This window comes from Saimiri boliviensis, chromosome 7 (genome assembly GCF_048565385.1).
Source record: "Saimiri boliviensis isolate mSaiBol1 chromosome 7, mSaiBol1.pri, whole genome shotgun sequence".
NCBI classification, from domain to species: domain Eukaryota; kingdom Metazoa; phylum Chordata; class Mammalia; order Primates; family Cebidae; genus Saimiri; species Saimiri boliviensis.
Genome location: NC_133455.1, coordinates 122,834,739 through 122,854,605, shown reverse-complemented (window position 1 = coordinate 122,854,605; position 19,867 = coordinate 122,834,739). Strand labels below are relative to the sequence as shown.

The 19,867-nt window shown below is 50.7% G+C and overlaps 1 protein-coding gene across 4 annotated transcripts in view; it reads right to left on the bottom strand.

Moving 5' to 3' along the window:
* The window catches only part of TSPAN9 (tetraspanin 9), a 203,105-nt gene that overhangs the window by 157,701 nt on the left and 25,537 nt on the right, over positions 1-19,867 (bottom strand). Inside the window, exon 1 of one of the 4 annotated variants that reach the window (XM_074403396.1) lies at positions 3,493-9,802. The exons of the other annotated variants lie outside the window; for them this stretch is intronic. The gene's annotated coding sequence lies outside the window, so the exon portion shown is untranslated. Of the gene's footprint in view, positions 1-3,492; positions 9,803-19,867 lie in introns of those variants that run through there. 4 annotated transcript variants of the gene reach the window in all.

Genomic DNA, 19,867 nt, shown 5'->3' with positions numbered 1-19,867 from the left:
GCTGGAGTTGAGTCACTGTGGCATTGTCTAGCCACTCTATCAGAGGAAACAGCTGGACAGACCAACCCTAAGTGCAGGAAGCCTCAACCTCGACCAGTCCTCCTCGTGGGGCCCCCTCCCTGTTTGGGAGGTCTAGCATCCTGCCTGCCTGTCCCCCAGGGACCCCTGACCAACCCCAAAGCATCCACTGTCCAAAGAGACATCCCTGTTTCCTGCCTCCAAGTGCCTAGGGCACAACGCAAGCTCTCTGCCTGGCATTTTGGCAGCTCTCCTAAGGGGCAGGGAGGCAGGGTCACCTGTTTTCAACCCACCAGTAAATAGAAACCAAGGTGGAAGAAAACAAGCGGTAGAGAAAAACAATGACATGCAATTAATTCAGAAAGGACATATTTTGTAGCAAGAGGACAGTTTTTCTCTGGACTAAAACATGAGCAACATCTAAGAGTGGATGCCGCCTCCCTGCAGCAGCACATTCAGACAGACCTGGAGACTCAAACCTCTCTGTTAAGAGGGGTTCTTGCCAACTTCCTTATTTATGGACTTGAACTGGGTCTCCTAGGCTCAGACAGAAAATCCAAAATCCCTGTTGCGATTTAGAAATAACTCGGGGTCAGGCGTGGTGTCTCACACGTATAATCCCAGCACTTCAGAAGGCCAAAACAAAAGGAGACCCGTTTGAGACCAGCCTGGACAACGTAGCAAGACCCCATCTCTATTTAAAAAAAAAAAAAAAAATTGCCGGGCGCGGTGGCTCAAGCCTGTAATCCCAGCACTTTGGGAGGCCGAGGCGGGTGGATCACGAGGTCGAGAGATCGAGACCATCCTGGTCAACATGGTGAAACCCCGTCTCTACTAAAAGTGCAAAAAATTAGCTGGGCATGGTGGTGTGTGCCTGTAATCCCAGCTACTCAGGAGGCTGAGGCAGGAGAATTGCCTGAGCCCAGGAGGCGGAGGTTGCGGTGAGCCGAGATCGTGCCATTGCACTCCAGCCTGGGTAACAAGGGCGAAACTCCGTCTCAAAAAAAAAAAAAAATTTTAATTTGCCAGGCATGGTGGTGTATGCCTGTAGTCCTAGCTTCTCAGGACTTGGTCTGCTGCTGGCCCAGCAGATGAAAGCTGCAGTTGAGCTACGACTGTGCCACTGCACATCAGCCTGGGTGACAGAGCAGGACTATCATTTTTGGAGAGGGGAGGAGAGGAAGAGGAGGGGAAGGAAGGGGTGGGATGGGGTGGGGCGGGACAAGGCAGGGCAGGACAGGATGGACTGGACAGACTGGACAAAAAGAAAGAACTCAGAAAAACAGCAGAATGGTTCACAGTTTAAAGTCAGATAGACCCAAGCTGAAATCTGCCCCTAACAGTAGCTGTGTGACTGAGAGAGTGTAACATCACAGCCTTCAGTCAAGGTTTGCAAACTCAAGTACTTACTTACAAGGTGGAAAACATAAATTCATGAAGCCAGCTGGGTACAAGGGCACTTCCCCATGCTGTGTCAAGACAGAGGGGTCAGGAAAGCACGGCCCCATATGAAAGTGGTACCTGAGAGTCAGATCCAGTCAACCGCTACATCACAGCCTCAGTGTAACTAGACCTTCCAACTTTAAGAAGCCAACATCCGCCAGGTGTAGTGGCTCACATCTATAACCCTAGCACTCTGAGAGGCCAAGACAGGAGGATCATTTGAGCTCAGGAGTTTGACACCAGCCTGGGCAACATAGTGAGGCCTTGCCTCTACAAAAACAATTTTTTTAATTAGCTAGATGTGGTGGCACGTGCCTGTGGTCCCAGCTACTCAGGAGGCTGAAGTGGGAGGATCACTTGAGTTTGGGAGGTTGAGGCTGTAGTGAGCTGTGATCACACCACTGCACTCTAGCCTGGGCAACAGAGCAAGAACCTGTCTCGAAGAAAAAAAATAAAAGCCAGCATTCTCTATTTTTGAAAAATCTCTCCAGTGTGTCAGTTGGGCCCACACAAAATGCATCTGTGGCCTGGATCAGACCTAAAGGCCACTGGATTGCAACCTCAGCTTTAAGCCTGAGATCAGCAAAACGAGGGCAAATAAAAGAGCCTCGCTTTGGGAGAAGGAGATGGGATTAGGTCTGTCAAGCACTTCACGCCGCCTGACACACAGAAAGCACTTGACAAATGGTGACTATTAACTAGGCAGAGTTGGAAGGGACTTCAGGAAGACCCACCCCAACCTTCTCAACAAGATGAAACTCAGACACGTCCTATGACTGAGCCACGACCTGCAAAGGAGCCGGTGGCCAGAGCAAGGCTGGACCCAGACCCACTCACTCCCACCTGTGTCTGCAGGCCCAAACTGCCTCTCTCACTTACAGAGGCAGTTTATCAACCCTGACTCTGTAAGGGTCCCTCCTGGGGGTTGGTCTGCCCCCTGTTATGGGCAGCTCCCCCAAGGGATGTGTTGTGTGTACTTCTTTTTGATTCGCCAGAAGAACTCAGCCTCACCCCAGGAAAGTGACAGGGGTTCAGTCAACATGAACTGACTGATGGATCAGTGGCAATGCTCCCCCAGCCCTCCCAGCCCCACATTCTACTTTACACTCCAAACGGGCCTGTGCCAAGCTCAGCCTCCTGCCCTAGCCCAACCTGGGCTGGTGGAAAGGACACACTGGGCCGGAAACGATGGGGGTGACATCAATTAAGCATGAGGAAGAGGGGACAGGGAAGGCCTAAGCTAAAGAGGGCAGGCCAGAGGGACATGACATGTACTTGGGGCAGGGCCAGAGTGCAGGCTGGTACAGCTGGGGAAGAGAGAGTGACGGGCTGGCACACGAGTAGGGAGAGCAGGCTGTGGGGAAGGCTGTGGCTGCTGGCGGCACAACTGTCCCCAGAGAGAGGGGCTCTGGCCCTGCTAGGTTTCTGCTACCCGGGTCCTACCAGGTTTTGCCAGTCAGCAAAGAGCCAAGCTATGTTCCCTGAGGTGAATGAGCACTCCAAGGCTGTGTCCTGTCCCCAGGTCCTCGAGATCCTGTTTGAACTCGTTCTTACTGAAAAACTTTCCACGCTTGAGGACTCGGGGAGTTATGGCCTTGGAATTCCTCCCACTCATTCCAAAGCATACATTAGAGCTTTGCAGTTAACACCAGCTGAAAAGTAAACCTTCGTTTTAAAGAGGCAACAGAGGAAAGGAAGAGAGAAGGAGTGGGCAATGAATTTCCCCACCAGGCATCTGAAACTGTAGACCTGTTGGGCTGAAAAGACCTCAGGGATCATCTGGTACAAACCTCTTGTGCTACAGAGAGGCACCCAGGCCCAGAAAGCGGAGTGGCGTGCACACAGTCCCAGAGCAAGCCCATTTGAAGCAACACCAGACTTCAGGGCGGCTGGCGGCCAGGCCCGTGCCCTTTGAGTGACAGGGCACGGCACTTCCCCACAGTCCATATTCTCACCTGGGAACAGCCAGCACCTCCCCACTGGGGCAAAAGCCCAAAGTCACCTACACCTTTCAGCACAGGTTTCTCTCACCTGCCAATGGTTCACTCTCCTCCCCAAACCAAAGGAGGTGACCTCAAAGAAGGGCAAGGAGAGGGCACAGGCGATCAGGCCAGCGGAGAGGAGCAGGGGGTACATTCACAGCAGAGAGGCCCTCCAGTGAAGTGCACAGCCTTCCGGGCAGGGGCAGGGCGGGCTGAGAGGATGGGGAGGGAGAGAAGGCCAAGACTCCCTGCAGAAAAAAAGCACACACAAACATCACAAGGTCAAGGGCATTTCACAACAAAGCTCCCGAAAGGCAGGGGCTGATCTGGGAGTCCCAGGAGGCCTGCGGAGCTCAGGCCCAGGTTTCCCCACCTGGAAAGAACACGGACTTTGGAATGCCCCAGATGTGAATTTAAATCCCTTCTCTGGCATCCAAACTGGATGACCTTGGGGAATCAGTGAACTCCCCTGAACCTTGTTTTTCTCACCTATAAATAGATGTCTAGCGCAGCACCTAATGCATAAAAGGTAAAGCAGCAACTGCTGGTTGCTCACACCACTGAGACTTTCCTCCTGATATCTTACCCAGCCTTGGCCACTTTATAAGCATCCTGAGGGCAGAAAGCACAGCACCTTGCCCAGTGTGGGGTCAGAGAACCAGCTTGGAGAATACCCTCTAAAGAACATCCCCCAACTTTCGCTGTCAGGTGTACAGCCCAAGGGGCTGCACCTGCTGACAGGGTCCCAAAGGCGATGCTAAGTTCCATTTTCATCCTACTCCATCCACACCCCGGGGTTCCTGTGGACAGGGTGATCCTGTGCCCACAGCTCTCCCACACTGTCCACCGAAGTCCTGCCTGTCTTTGCAAGCTGCCTGCCAGGCTTAACATGTCACCTGACCCCCCCTCCACATCTCTGGAGGGGGCAGAGGAAAGAAAGGGAGGTGTAAATGTTTTCTACAGGCTACAGATGATGAAACTGAGGCAGAGAAATTAGACTGCTGCTACCCGGCAGTCAGCACAAGGCCAATTCACACCGTGGCTGGGAGTGGCAGGGAGGGAGTGCTAAGGAGTCCAAGGGCTGCAGGTGCAGTGGGGCAAAGCTAAGAGGAAAATTTCCCCATGTTTGCCTATAAATATAAAAACAAGTATCCCTGTTCCACTTTTTAAAAGACAGGGGAGGGGGCTGGCCGGGCATGGTGGTTCATGCCTGTAATTTCAACACTTTGGGAGGCCGAGAAAGCTGTTGGATCACCTGAGATCAGGAATTTGAGACTAGCCTGGCCTACATAGTGAAACCCCATCTCTACAAAAACACAAAACTTAGCCAGGCATGATGATGGGCACCTGTAATCCCAGCTACTCAGGAGGCAGAGGCAGGAGAATCACTTAAACCCGGGAGGTGAAGGTTGCAGTAAGCCGAGATCACACCACTGCACTCTAGCCTAGGTGAGAGAGTGAGACTCCATCTCAAAAAAAAAAAAAAGTAGTAGGGAGGATCAGGTAATGTGATAACATAGTTGTTAGTGGTAGAAATGAGGATGAGGATTTTCTATATGCCAGGGGGGTTCTAGATGCTTCACGTATCGACTCACTTCACATTTGAATAACCTTGTGAACTAGACCCTTTATAATCCCCACTCCACAGGCGAGAAAAGGGTCTTAAATAGCTTCCCATGTCACATAACTGGGGAGTGGCAGGGCCAGGACGGAAACCTGACATGGGGCACTAACCATCTCGCCGCACGTGCCTCCTTCACCTCCAGGCCAATTCCTTTCATCTCTCAGCCCTGAGGTGACAGCTGGGCAGGCAAACAGCCCTGCCGGTCCCAGGACCAGCAGCAACTGCCTCCCAAAGTGCTTCCTCTCGCTGGAGAGGTCCAGGACCGGGGTCTGCTCAGGGGACTGGACAATGGCTCCAACCCTCTAAACCAAGCCAGAATTCTCCCGGGATGTGCTGGTCCCACTGACTCAGATTCCCAGAAGAACAGATGGACAGGGAAATTTCTGAACGAGTAACTAACCAAAGAAGAATAAAGTTATGTAAATCAGCCTGGAGCACAATTACGAGGAAATTAGGCATGACCTTTCCAAAACTCAGCCTGAGGAAGTGGGAGACACCGAGAAAGTGTGTGCTCCCTCCCTGCTGCCTGCCCCGGGGCAGAGCTGGGCCTGCTGTGGGTTTCCAGGCTGCCCTTCTTTATAAAATGACAAGGATTTTACCCCATGGGCAGCAGCAGAGGGACTGCTAAATGCATTTGGATTTCTCCCACCAACAGAAGAGAGAGGCCCTAGGATACAAAAACCAGGCAAATGATCCAACAGGTTCCTCTCTCCTCCTCTTGTTCTGTTTCTGCTGAAGTGCTTTTATTAATGAGCCACTTGCCACAATCTCCCTCCTGCAGCTTATAAAATAGAGTCCAAAAAAAATGTACCAACAGCTCTGCCCTATCAGGATAGGAAATGACAGCAGGAAAACTCAAAACCCTCCCATCACAAACCCTTCCAGCAGAATGAGTCGCCCCTGCAACACCCATCAGGAAACCTGGATGATGAGGAACCGTGCATACCACCACCCAAGACATCCTGGAAAACGGGAATGGAAATTTGGAGAGGCCTTAGCTGGAATGTTATGTTTCCCATCATTTAGAACAAGACTATCTATCCTGCTCAAGTATTTCCCTCCCCAAAGCCATCCTGCTGCTGGTAAAGGTGAAGATCCGTCACCCTGGAAGGCTTACAGCTCTTCCGACACTCAGTTTGTATCTGTCCCAGCGGGGATGTCACTCCATCCCTCAGAGCCACGTTGGGCCGAGGCGGAGTCCAGGAAACAACACACAAGCCAGAATGTGTCCAAGGGCAGCCACGGGGGTGGTGGGGTCTAGAAATGAAGTTATCTGAGAAACAGCTGATGGAACTGGAGAAGAGACAGAGGGGTTCTGTTGTCAAAGGCTCCCAGGTTGTCATGTGGACGACGGGGCAGGCACGCGCTCCCAGGCTCTGACGGCAGAGGCACGGCCAAAGGATGGCTCCAGAAAGGCAGGGCTGAAAGCCGAGCTGTCCAGCCATGGAGGGCAGCTCTCATCAGCAGAAACAGCCAAGCAAAGGCTGGCCACGTGACGGGAATCCAGTGTGAAGGTGACCTATGGGGACCCTTCCTCCTCCAAGGGCCTCTCTTTACCTTAAAACAATCACAAGCCCTGCAGAGCTGTGTGACCTCAGGACGGAGGGCTCTTTCTCGGTTTTCAGTATCCTGTATTCTAAGTGCTCACTAAGTGCATTACACTCAGCACTTCACAAGCATTGTCTTGTTTCATCTTCATCAGAACCCAGTAAGACAAGCACGATGCCTGTCATCGCATGCTAGGTGCACCAAAACAACCCTTTTGCCAATGAGAAAACTGGCTTGGAGAGGACTGGTGGCTTGCTAAGGTCAAGTGTCCGGGCAGCAGCAGAACTTGCTGTGAACCTCAGTGCAAAGCCCCAGGGCCTGCATCCTGATCTGCTATGCAGCTTATGGGAGCAGCAGCCTTGGTCTTGAGAGACGTGTTAAAGAACTGGCAGGCTGTGATCAAATGCAACGAGGACGTCACTTGCAGGTATCAAGTTGTTTTTCCAAAATGCTCAAAAAACATACATTGCGTTTACAAAAGAAAATAGCAAAACTTTTATCTAAATTCAAGTTCAGCCCACTGTCTTGCAATAAGAAATGTGTCCACTTAAGAAGGAGTTGGCCAGTCAAAAAGGCAGACAGTAAAAAGCATTGTTAAAAAAATAAAAATAGGCCGGGTGCGGTGGCTCACGCCTGTAATCCCAGCACTTTAGGAGGCTGAGGCAGGCGGATCACGAGGTCAGGAGTTCAAGACCAGCCTGGCCAACATGGTGAAACTCCGTCTGTACTAAAAATACAAAAATTAGCTGGGCATGGTGGTGTGTGCCTGTAATCCCCAGCTATTCCTGAAGCTGAGGCAGGAGAATTGCTTGAACCGGGACCTGAGAGGTGGAGGTTGCAGTGAGCCTTGCAGTGAGCCGAGATCGCGCCACTGCACTCCAGCCTGGGCTACAGGGAGAGACTCCATAACAAAAATAAAACAAAATAAAAATAAAGAGTTGTCTGCAAGGATGTGGAGAAACTGGAATCCTCACACACTGCTAGTTGGAATGTAAAATGATACAGCTGCCTTGGAAAACAGTCTGGAAGTCTTTAAACAGTTCAACACACAGTTACCATATGACCCGGTGCTATGGACTGAATATGTGTGTTCCCAAAATATTCCCATGTTGAAATCTGGGCCCCAAGGTGATGGTATTAGCAGGTGGGGCCTTTGGGAGATGATTAGGTCATGAAGATGGAGCCTTCAGGAATGAGATTACTGCACTTATAAAAGGGACCTCAGAGAGCTCTCCTGCCCTGTTTCCACTGCACCAGGATACCAGTTTACAACCCAGAAGAGGGCTTCACCAGGACCTGACCATGCTGGCACCCTGATCTGGGACCCCAAGCCTCAAGAACTGGGAAAAATAAATGCCTGTTGTTTACAAACCCCTCTTTCTGTGGGACTTTGTTATAGCAGCCTGAGCTAAGACCACCTGCAATTCCACTCCCGGGTATTTGCCCAACAGAAATGAAAACACATGACCACACAAAAGCATGGTACATTAATTTCACAACTATGTTATGTATAAGCCAAAAAAGGTGGTAATAACTCACATGTCAGTCAATGATGACTGGGTTTGGATAAACAAAATATGGTCTGTCCATACGCTGGAATGTTACTGAGCCCTAAAAAGGAACTGAATTCTGACGCATGCTACAACATAGCATAAGGTTTTCAGGGTTCATCTAAGTGAAAGAAGTCAGTCACAGAAGACCACATATTGTATAATTCCATTCATATGAATGTCCAGGATAGGTAAATCACAGAGACAAAAGGTACATTAATGGTTGGCTAGGGCAGGGAGAAAAACTGGGGGCAGCAAAGGGGGACATGGGAGTGACTGCTAATGGAGTTTCTTTTGATGAAAAGGTTCTAAAATTGACAGTGCTAATGGTCACACTCAGAGAACATGCTAAAAACCACTGAACTGTCCTCTTTAAATAGACTCTATGGTATGTGAGTTACATCTCAATAAAACAAATCTGTTGGCCATCTGTTATCAGATTACAGGGAATCTTTTTTTTTTTGAGATGGAGTCTCACTCCGTCACCTAGGCTGGAGAGCAATGGCACGCCCTCAGTTAACTGTAACCTCTGCTTCCCAGGTTCAAGCAATTCTGCTTCAGCCTCAGGAGTAGCTGAGATTGCAGGCATGTGCCACCATGTCTGGTTAATTTTTGTATTTTTAGTAGAGACAGGGTTTCACCATGTTGGTCAGGCTGGTCTCAAACTCCTGGCCTCAGGTGATCCACCTGCCTCAGCCTCCCAAAGTGCTGGGACTACAGGTGTGAACCACCTTGCCCAGCCAGATTACAGGGAATCCAATGAAGGAGAGCGATTAGGGGTTAATGAGAAAGGCAGCAGCCCAAAAACTCACCTTCTCCTGCCAGTGTCTAAGGGGTCATTCACTCACTCAACACTCAGTAAACACATGCTATATGCCAGGCGCCGCCCTACGTTAGGGATCAGCAAATTATAGTCTGTGGGCCGAATTCAGCCCTTCCGTCTGTCTTTGTATGACCTGCCTGCTAGGAATGGTTTCTATGCTTTAAAAGTTGGAGAAAAAAAAAATCAAAAGCAGAATATTTCACGACATGGAAACGACATGAAATTTAAATTTCAATGTCCATAAATACACTTTCTGGAACACAGCCACATTCATTTACGTAGCGTCTGCAGCCACTTCTGTGCTGCAAGGGCAGGGTTGAGCAGCTGCAACAGAGACCATACGGTCTGCAAAGCCTAACATGTTTACAGTCGGGTCCTTTTATGCACGAAATCGGCAGATCCCAGTACTAGACGTCAGAGATGCGGGAGGGGAACGGATGAGCAACAGTCAGGACCTCTGTCCTCATGGGCTTTATGGCCCACTGAGGATAACAATCGGGTCTGAGGATCACACAAGTGAGCATGTAATTATAAATGGGGGGAAATGCTGCTGGCAGTGGAAGCATCTACTGCCCGGTGAGCACATGGAACCAGGGGACCTGCCCAAACCAAGGGTGACGGTGCCCCTGCAGAAGGACTTGCCTCTGGACCTGGGGGCATGGAGGAGCCACATCTACAAAGCCCCAAAGAGGGAGAGCACAAGTCCAATAAAGGAGTAAGAGGGCACTGAGGCTGCAGGGCAGAGTGAAGGGCAGGGCGTGCACGGCAGCTGGCACTCCCGAGTTGGCATACCCCGAGGGTCTCCCAGGGTTCACAGCTCCAAATCTGTGTCACTGGAGCATGTGGGAAGAGGACTGAGAAGCATCCCATACACCTTGCACAACCCCACAGCAAGTGGCCCAAGAAGATAGAAGGTGGAAGAGTGAATCAATGAAAAAATATCTATTGATCACCTAACAAAGTGCTCATCACTTTATTTATCCAATATAGTACAGGACACAAAATAAGAAAGAGGCCAGCTTTTAACTTCAACAGGAAAGAGCAAGTTGAAGAAACAAGCCCAATTTCTCATCACGGCCTCAGGACCTGATCAGAGCTGGGTCCTGCTACTCAAACATAATTGCACTTGTGTTCCCAGTCCCTGGAATGAGTCTCCCCAGCGCATCCACCAGGACTGCTCTCTCTGTCCCTTGGAGGGTCCATCAGATGTGACTGACCAGAGCAGCTCTCCCTCCCCACCACACAATCCCCTCTGCTATACGTGCAGCCCCTAAGCCTTGACCCCGTCCCTTTCTCCACCACACTTCCCAAAGTATTGGGATTTCAGGTGTGAGCCACCATGCCTGGCACTAACTTATCAGGTTCCTAACAAGCCAACTAGGTCACCCTACTTAAGGCCCAGAATCACAAGCGACACACACACACAAGTTCCAATCACCTTTTAATGCCTCACTCAAAATAGAAGAACTTCCAAGGATCACTAGACTTCTGAAGAAAGACTTCACAGGAAAAGACAGAAAATGCACACACACACACACACCACACACACACACACACCCCCCACACACACACACACCCCCACACACACACACACCCCCCCACACACACACACCCCACACACACACCCCACACACCCCACACCCCACACCCCACACCCCACACCACACACCCCACACCACACACCCCACACCCCACACCCCACACCCCACACCCCCCCACCCCACACCCCACACCCCCCCACCCACACACCCCACACACCCCACACACCCCACACACCCCACACACCCCACACACCCCACACACCCCACACACCCCACACACCCCACACACCACACACCACACACCACACACCACACACCACACACCACACACCACACACCACACACACTATAATGAAACAGTAAAGAATCCTTTCTCCCAAAATGGAACCATTATGAATATCCTTAGAGAAATAAGAGATGATATTCTACCCATGAAACCAAAACCAAAAGGGTGCTATGAAAGAGAAATACTTGCCGGGCGCGGTGGCTCAAGCCTGTAATCCCAGCACTTTGGGAGGCCGAGGCGGGTGGATCATGAGGTCAAGAGATCGAGACCATCCTGGCCAACATGGTGAAACCCCGTCTCTACTAAAAATACAAAACATTAGCTGGACATGGTGGCGCGTGCCTGTAATCCCAGCTACTCAGGAGGCTGAGGCAGGACAATTGCCTGAACCCAGGAGGCGGAGGTTGCGGTGAGCCGAGATCGTGCCATTGCACTCCAGCCTGGGTAACAAGAGCAAAACTCCATCTCAAAAAAAAAAAAAAAATACTTAGAAAACATAAAATTTCTTGAAATTAAAAATCTTCTAACTAAAATAAAAACCCCGATAGAAGGCAGGATGGTAACTGGAAGAAATCTCCAGAAAAGGCAAGGAGAGGGATAGGAAAGATAATAAAATTGTAAGACCAATCCAGGAGATTTAATATTTAAATCCTAGGAGTTCCAAAAGAAAGCAGAAAACAGGGGAGGAGACCATCAGTGAAGTCGTTCAAGGAAATTTCCCTAAACAGTGTGTGTTTCAAGATGGAGAGGATCCACAGTGGATGAAAGTCAAGCCACACTGAATCACATCATGTGTAACACTGCGGAACACCAGAGACAGAGGGACTTTTCCACAAGGCACCAGGGACTCCAGAGAGAAAAGCTGTGCTATCTTAAAAGGAATGAAATCGGAATGGCATTAGACTTCTGGACAGTAACCCTGGAATTTAAAAGAAAATTAAGCAATGCTTTACACAGGGTTGGGGGTGGGGTGTGGAACCTAGCCAAGATCCTATACCAAGCCAAAACACCCATGAAGTGTGAATGCAGAATGAATATCTTTTTCACATTTGCAAGACCAACAAATATTCAAATGGTACCTACTATGTGGTCCATGGCACTGCCCCTGTGGCACGTTTATCACACCGCATTGTACCATCCAATGACTCACTGTCTATGCCACAGACCATAGAGGACTGACTGTGCCTTATTCCTCTCAATACCTTCAGCACAGGGGTGAGCACAGGTGCTGTGGGGTTACACGAGAAAGGCACTCAGCCCAGGGGAACGCTTAGTTATCGCAGGGAGGTGACATCTAAACTGAGTCCACAAGGATGGAAAGGATAAACAGCACAAGGCTTGCCCATGCAGCACAAATATGTGCAAAGGCTTGGGGGCCTGTCACAACCCATCACTTCACCGACCAGAGAAGAGTCCCAGTTGACATCTGAAACTCAAGCCAGGAAAAAAATGAGCCCATGCCTAGGTAGCAGTAGTGATATGACCAGGTATCTGGATTTGTTCTGATCACCTTTTCTGGAACAAGTGAATATACAAATAAATAAAATACAGCCCATCTGAGCCTGAAGAATGTGGACACTGAAGCAAAAGGCTGTCTCTGGGTGTGACCTAAAGGTCCCTGCAGCAGCGTGGAAGTCCCACAAGAAATAGGCCACAAGGAAGCCAGTGCCTCAGACAGAAAGGGGAAGCCAGACCTAACAAGAGACATGCATGGCCCCCAGATGAACGGTACATGAATGCCAGGGCTGGGCTGGGGGGTCTGCCGGGCTTGGTCCCTCTCCCCTCACCCGCGCCTGCGAAACCCAGAGATTTACAGCTCAGAAAGATCCCAGGCCCCAAGACTGGGAACGAAGGCCCTGTGTCAACCCCTCAGGCAGCCAAATGGGCTGGGGATCTCATCTCAGCCTCCAGGCCACCCCCGCCCCCTGCAGTGCCGCCTGGCAGACCTCAGGTTTTCATGCAGATTTTCCCTCGCTGGATTTCCAGGTCAGAAGAAACAGTCAAGGATGAATAACAGTCTGGCCCCTCCACCACTCTAACTCAAATTTATGGAGGCAGCTTTCTAGATACAGCCTCCCTCCCCCACTCCCCATGGAGGGGGCTGCCGGCGGCTCAAGTCTAATTGGATTTCCACAGCCCCGTGATGATTTCGCGCTCTGCAGTGGCAGCAGTGGTGGTGTCGGCAGCAAGGCTTCTGAAATAGAAACAAAGTCAGGGGCCTGTTTGCTTTGCTTCTGTGGCTGGGAACCCGCTGGGATCTGAGCAGCCAGGAGGGAGCCTTTCCTTCCCAAAATGGTCCTTTTCCACCCTGCTGAACAATGCACCCTGCATCCCCGAGGGCTCTGCAGCCAAGGTCTTGGTTTTGCTGACAGTATATATTCAAGGTCAGGGAAGACACTCAGCCTGAGCTCGAGAACCCAGCTTCAGGCGGGCACTACCTAGCCAGGGAGCCCGGGGAGGGGCAGCCTCTTTTACTGTATTGCCCACTCCGCTGCCCAGGCTGGAGTGCAGTGGCACCATCACAGCTCACCGCAGACTCGAACGCCTGGGCTCAGGTGATCCTCCCACCTCAGCCTCCCAAGCAGCTGGGACTACAGGCGCATGCCACCATGTGTAGCCAAGGTTTTTATTTTTTTGCAGAGAGAAGGGTCTCGTTATGTTCCCGAGGGTAAACTCAAATTTCTGGGCTCCAGTAATCCTCCTGTCTCGGCCTTCCAAAGCACCAGGATTCCAGGCGTGAGCCACCAGGCTGGCCCCATCTTTCTAAGGGCCTCCTCCACTTCCCACCACCAGTTCCTACCTTTGTTAACTTGACATCTTACAGGCATAACACCTCCCAGTCTGTAGATCTCGGAACGCTCAATCACCTGTGTCTCCTGTGTCCTCGGTATCTCCAAGCTCTCTCTCTTCTTTATTATACAAGGGGGTAAACTGAGGCACAGGATGTAGTAGGCTGAAGGCCATTATTGTGGGGACTCCACCACTGTCAGAAACTCCCATGCCAAGTCAGCTGCCAGCTGTTGGTGCCCATCTCTGACATGTGTTCCCCAAACACCTCCCTGTGGGTAGAGGTGGATATATGCACAGGTGAACTAAGCAATCGCGCAAATTTGAGAGCCACAGCGTGGGCAGGCATGTGTGTGGGTGTGTGTGTGCAAGAGCAAGTGTGCCTGCTATGTGCAGGTACACATGGGATGAGGATGGAGTGGGTGAGGGTTGACCGGCATGTGAGTGTGTATGTGCAAGACTAAGTGTGCACTGCAGGTAAGAATGTGCATGTGAGGGTCAGGGAGGTAGTGAGGAGTGTGGACATGACCAGGCACACCTGAGAACATGAGAGTGTGTGTGTGCATGGGTGTGTGTGCGTGCATGCCCTAGGTAAGGCAGGGACCCCACCCTAGCAGGGTTCAGACCCCAAAGCACATGGTTAACAGAAAAGGAACCACCCCCAAATCCAGAAGGCCCTGTTTCCCGCTCAGCTCCCCTCTTCCCTCCCCATCCTTCTCAAGGCAAGCTGCACAGAAGCCTGGGCTCCTGGGTTCCCTCCCTCGCTCCACCCAGCCTCACTCTCTGACCCCAATTTTTCCAGCCTGTAGCATTTTTTTTTTTAAGACAAGGAAAAAAAATCTTCCTTACTTCCTCAGGGAGCGATAAAAATTAGGATTATGGAAGTGACGTTCTGAAAGTGATCTGAACTACTTGGAAGAAAAGGGATAGGTAAAATACGGGGCATTTTGGCCCAGACTTCACTCAAAAACAGAAGGAGGTTCTCTCCCCCAGGAGAGGACGGCACATCTGCAGAGCTCCTTCATCTGCCTGCTCGAGGCGCTGAGGCCAAGTCAGCAGCAGAAAGCTCAGGTCTCTACATAGCAGGGCTTGTCTGATGGGCCAAACACAAAGACACAGGGTCCTGCAGGCCCAGAGAAGCTGCGTGTGCAGACGGGGCACAAATTCCACTCCCCAGGCAGCCTCCCCTCATCTGGAAGCAATTTGCTTTTCTTTCCACCATACAAGTGAGTTAAAGGACAGGGCCTGCCCCTCACCCTCTTCCAGGGTGACCAGCTGAATGCCTGGGAGCCCCCAAAGAACAGGCACAGGGTCCCCTGCCCGTCATCCCCACATGTCTGTCCACTGTTGTCCTAAATGACCAGTCCTTTTGCTCTGGAAATACAGACAAGAGTCCCGGGCACAAACTTTGGAACCTGACCTAAGCTGACAGCTGGCACCACCACCTTTTAGCTCTGTGTCTTTGGACAAAACATTTACTTTCTCTGAACTTCTTGCTAAGTGAATTGGAGATAAAGTTGCTGGGAGGATTCAATAAGATATACACACAGAGTCTGCACCAAGCCAGGCACACAATAAGCACTTGGTAGCTAACAGTTATTAGAGGCCAGATGTGATGGCTCATGCCTATAATCCTAGCACTTTGGGAGGCTGAAGCAGAAGGAATGCTTGAACCCAGGAGTTTTGAGACCAGCTCAAGCAACATAGCAAGACCTCCATTTCTACAAAAAATAGAAAAATTAACCAGGCGTGGTGGGACATGTCTAGTCCCAGCTACTCAGGAGGCTGAGGTGGGAGGATCTCTTGAGCTCAGGAGTTTGAGGTGTCAGTGGGCCATGATCACACCACCAGACTCCAGCCTGGATGACACAGTGAGACCCTACCTCGGAACAACAACGATAATTAAAAAAAAAAAAAAGACAGTTATTAGTACTGCTACTGTCACTCAGCCGATTCTCTACCTAGCAGCCATAGTAATCCTTTTGAAATGTATGCCAGCTCTCCCACTCCTTTGCTCAAAGTCGTCCACGGCTCTCATCTCTCCTGCCGTAAGAGTTAAAGCCCCCAAGATGGCCCTAGATGATCCAAGTCCCGTGACCTTCCCCTTGCTCACTCCCCTCCAGATACAGGCCTTGAACAGGCCTCATGTGCTCCCATCTCCTGCTCCCGCTGCCCCAGGAGGCACCGCCTCAGGATGTTCAAGGCTCATTCCATCCCCATCGTCCAGGCTCTCCCCATATGCCACCTCCTCGGTAAGGCCCTCACAGCTCCCTGCCCCTGCGTCGTCCTCCCGCCCTGCCCTGCTTTACTGTCCTCCACGGCATTTGCCACCTCCTGACATACACCGATTTTCACCGTCTGTCTCCTCCACCAAAATATGAGCTCTTGAGGGCAGACGTTTTTCCTCACTCCCACAGCCCCCGAGCCTGCAGCCGTACTTGGCCAGAGGAGCCCCTCAAACATTTGTGGGATGAGGCTTAGGACACTTAGTGTGAACCAAGCAGAGGCTGGGACCAGAAACACAAGCCCTAAGCCCATTTTCCCACTCTCCAGGTCCTTTGAGGCTGTGGCCGCCTCATCCCAGCCACTTCTCAAGGTTATAGCCAGGAGGCAACAGGAGTAAGGCAGTGTCTAGGAATACATCTTCAAGCATGGCATGGAAGGGAGCCCTACAGAAACAAAAATCCCAAAACTGTTTCTCCCAGCAGCAACCCCAGGCCAACTTGCAGTCCCAGTTTAGGGGCCCTGAGTGCAGAGAGGAAACCACAGAGATGTCACAGAGACACAGATCCTGCCTTGGGGACCCCAGCTGTCAGGTTTGAGGTCCCAGGTGGGCATATCCAGCCCCACTCACCATTGAGTCCTTGGTTCCCAGAGCCTGCCTGCACACTATGCGTTCAATCAGTACTCAGCAAAAGCGTAAGTGAGCAAATCCCATGCAGATAAGCATGTGAGGAATGGAAAGATAACCAACATAAAAACCCTCAGTAAAATACGATTTCACCTAAAGCAGCATGCAGACAACAGCTACCACGGATAAGGCCGACAAAAACAGCAAATATATTCTCATCACAGTCACATGGAGGGCGAGCGCGTTCGGAGGCAGAAACTGGTAACGGCAGCCAAGGGGAATGGAGAACAAGCTCAGGAGATCTCTTTGCAGTGAGTGCATTTCAAGAAGTAGGACAAAACTCTGCACATCACGACAGAATGTACTTGGTCAATGCTGACTGTGATTATAGCAGTTTTTATTACTGTCTTGACACCCCTCAATGGAATCAGCTGGAAACTAGGAGGCAGAACACGTAGGTTTCTACATGGGCTCTCCCACCTAACAGCAAGCGGCCTGGAGCACACAGCTTCACCTCGTGAACTCATCTTTGCCATTAAACAAAGTGGGCTGGGCAGGTTGGGTGGAGCACTGTCCTGGCCACCAGGACACTAGGATATCCTTCTCTGGGACTCACTCATTCAGTCCACAACTATGGGCTAAGTGACCTCTGTGTGCCAGATCCAATTCTGAAATATGCGATATGTTATTTACTGTAGTCACCATGCTGTGCAATAGCTCTCAAAAAACATTCCTCCTTGGCCAGGCTAAGCAGCTTACACCTGTAACCCCAGCTCTTCAGGAGGCCAAGGCAAGAGGATCACTTCAGGCCAGGAGTTTGAGACCAGCCTGGGCACAATAGCAAGAATCCACCTCTACAAAAAAATTTTAAAATACCGGCAGGGCGTCATGGCATGAGCCTACAGTCCCAGCTACTCAGGAGGCTGAGGCAGGAGGATCGCTTGAACCCACGAGTCAGAAGTTGCCGTGAGTTGTGATCACACTGCAGTAGTCCGGCCTGGGCAACTGAATGAGGTCTCAACTCAAAAAAAAAAAAAAAGAAAGAAAGAAAAAACAGGATGAAAGAGCAGGTGCGTGAAAGATTCTCTCTAGAATTCTGCCAGCACCACTACTAACTGAGCCTCTATAATGTGTAGCAGACCATCCTCGACCCAGTGGGGTGACACCTCCTCAGGAGCTTCCAGTCCAAGGAAAAGACCCTAGGGGAAAAGCCATGAGACCCAGAGAAAGGAGCAGATGAATAGGTCAAGGGTGACGGTTTCCGTTCAGAGCAATATTCCTGAGCACTGGAATGGCTGCAGCAAGGCCGCCAACCTTTGCAGGGAGCCTCCCAGCCACCAGGGAGCGGGGAGAACAACGAGCTAACCAGAGCCATCCTCTGTCTCAAAGGCACTGTGTCTCCAGACACAGGAGACAATGGGACAAGGCGCTGACAGAAGGGGCCAGCCCAGATCAATGGGGTGCCAGTCAGGCCGAAGTCAGAAGGATGGAGATGAACACAGATACCGCCCAGGGAGGGCAGCAGTCAGTCCGCAGGGCCTGAGAAGAAATCCACTTTAGGCAGGAAAGAAGGGGTGCTTAACGAAACAGTAGTAAGGAGCACATTCCAGGTGTGTTTTCTGGGTATGTGTGTAGGCTGGGGATGGGAGGCTGTCAGAGGATGAATCATGGGGCTCCGAGGAAGAGTGAGATTCGAAATCATGCAGAGTGACATCTAAGAGACTATCTCATGCAACATCATGGTTAACTTCACAATCCCAGACACAACATCCCTAAGCAACAGACATGGGTTTGGCTTAAATCCCAGCAGCAATGGGGAATTCACTGCCTTCAAGGTACCCATTTCTCTGCTGGAGGGTTCAACTTTTAGAAAGTTCTTCCTGGGCTGGGCGCAGTGGCTCACACCTGTAATCCCAGCATTTTGGGAAGCCGAGGCAGGTGGATCATGAGGTCAAGAGATCAAGACCATCCAGGCCAAAATGGTGAAAGCCCGTCTCTACTAAAAAAAAATACAAAAAATTAGCTGGGTGTGATGGCATGCAGCTGTAGGTCCAGCTACTTGGGAGGCTGAGGCAGAAGAACTGCTTGAACCCAGGAGGCGGAGGTTGCAGTGAGCCAAGATTGTGCCACTGCACTCCAGCCTGGCGCCAGGTAACAGAGTGAGACTGTCTCCAAAAAAAAAAAAAAAAAAAAAAAAAGGAAGTTTTAGACCCAAATCTAATGGCCTGGAATCCTTTACCAATGGTCCTAGGTTTAGCCCTCAATCCTATACATGTTGGAAATGGTTATTATGCCCCCCTCCCATAGCACTCCATAAAAGATAATTTCCCAACAAAATGAACATTCCCAAATCCTTCAGCCAATTCCTATGGAGTGTAGTTTCCACTCTCCCGGTCACCCTCCTCCAGATGACTTCAAACTTGCCAATGCCCCAACCAGAATCAAGTAAACCCAATGCTACAGATGTGGTCTGAGCTCCTGGGAGCCAAGCTCTGCACCCAGGATGCTACTGTTCTTAATAACCATGAAACATGGTTAACTTTACATTGTCTTCCATTTATTCTCACTTACTTGTTTCATCAACAAACATTCGCCACCTAGCAGTGAGCTAAGCACAAGGGATGATGAGGAAAATCCCATGTCATATTTGTGCTCAAGACACAACCAACTCAGAGAGATAATAGCAAAACTAGATCTTAAGTAAGGAGATAAGAACGTGCTGCTTGCCGGGCGCGGTGGCTCAAGCCTGTAATCCCAGCACTTTGGGAGGCCGAGGCGGGTGGATCACGAGGTCAAGAGATCGAGACCATCCAGGTCAACATGGTGAAACCCCGTCTCTACTAAAAATACAAAAAATTAGCTGGGCATGGTGGCACATGCCTGTAATCCCAGCTACTCAGGAGGCTGAGGCAGGAGAATTGCCTGAACCCAGGAGGCGGAGGTTGCGGTGAGCCGAGATCGCGCCATTGCACTCCAGCCTGGGTAACAAGAGTGAAACTCCGTCTCAAAAAAAAAAAAAAAAAAAAAAAGAACATGCTGCTTACAGGGTCTTGTGGGGAGTGTTTCCTAGAGGCGCCCACCCCAGTGCAGAAGGATGACACCAGGAAAGGAGGTGATGCCTGGGGTGAATCTTAAAATAATGCAGAACTCCTGTGGACAGCCCTGGGGAAGCCACAGGGTCTGGACTTACGCTCCCACCTAAAACAACTGAAAAAATTGGACAGAATGCACGAAACCACTTCAGACACTGGACAAGAGGTAACGGAGGATGGTAATCCCAGAGAGAAGAAGGGAACAAAACAGGTGGGTATTTTGATTATCCACCTTACTTCCTGGAAGCAGCTTCCAGGCAACAGTTCAGACAGCAGGAATCCAAATGGAGTCCAGAGGTCTCACCAAGTTGAGGAGACAGGA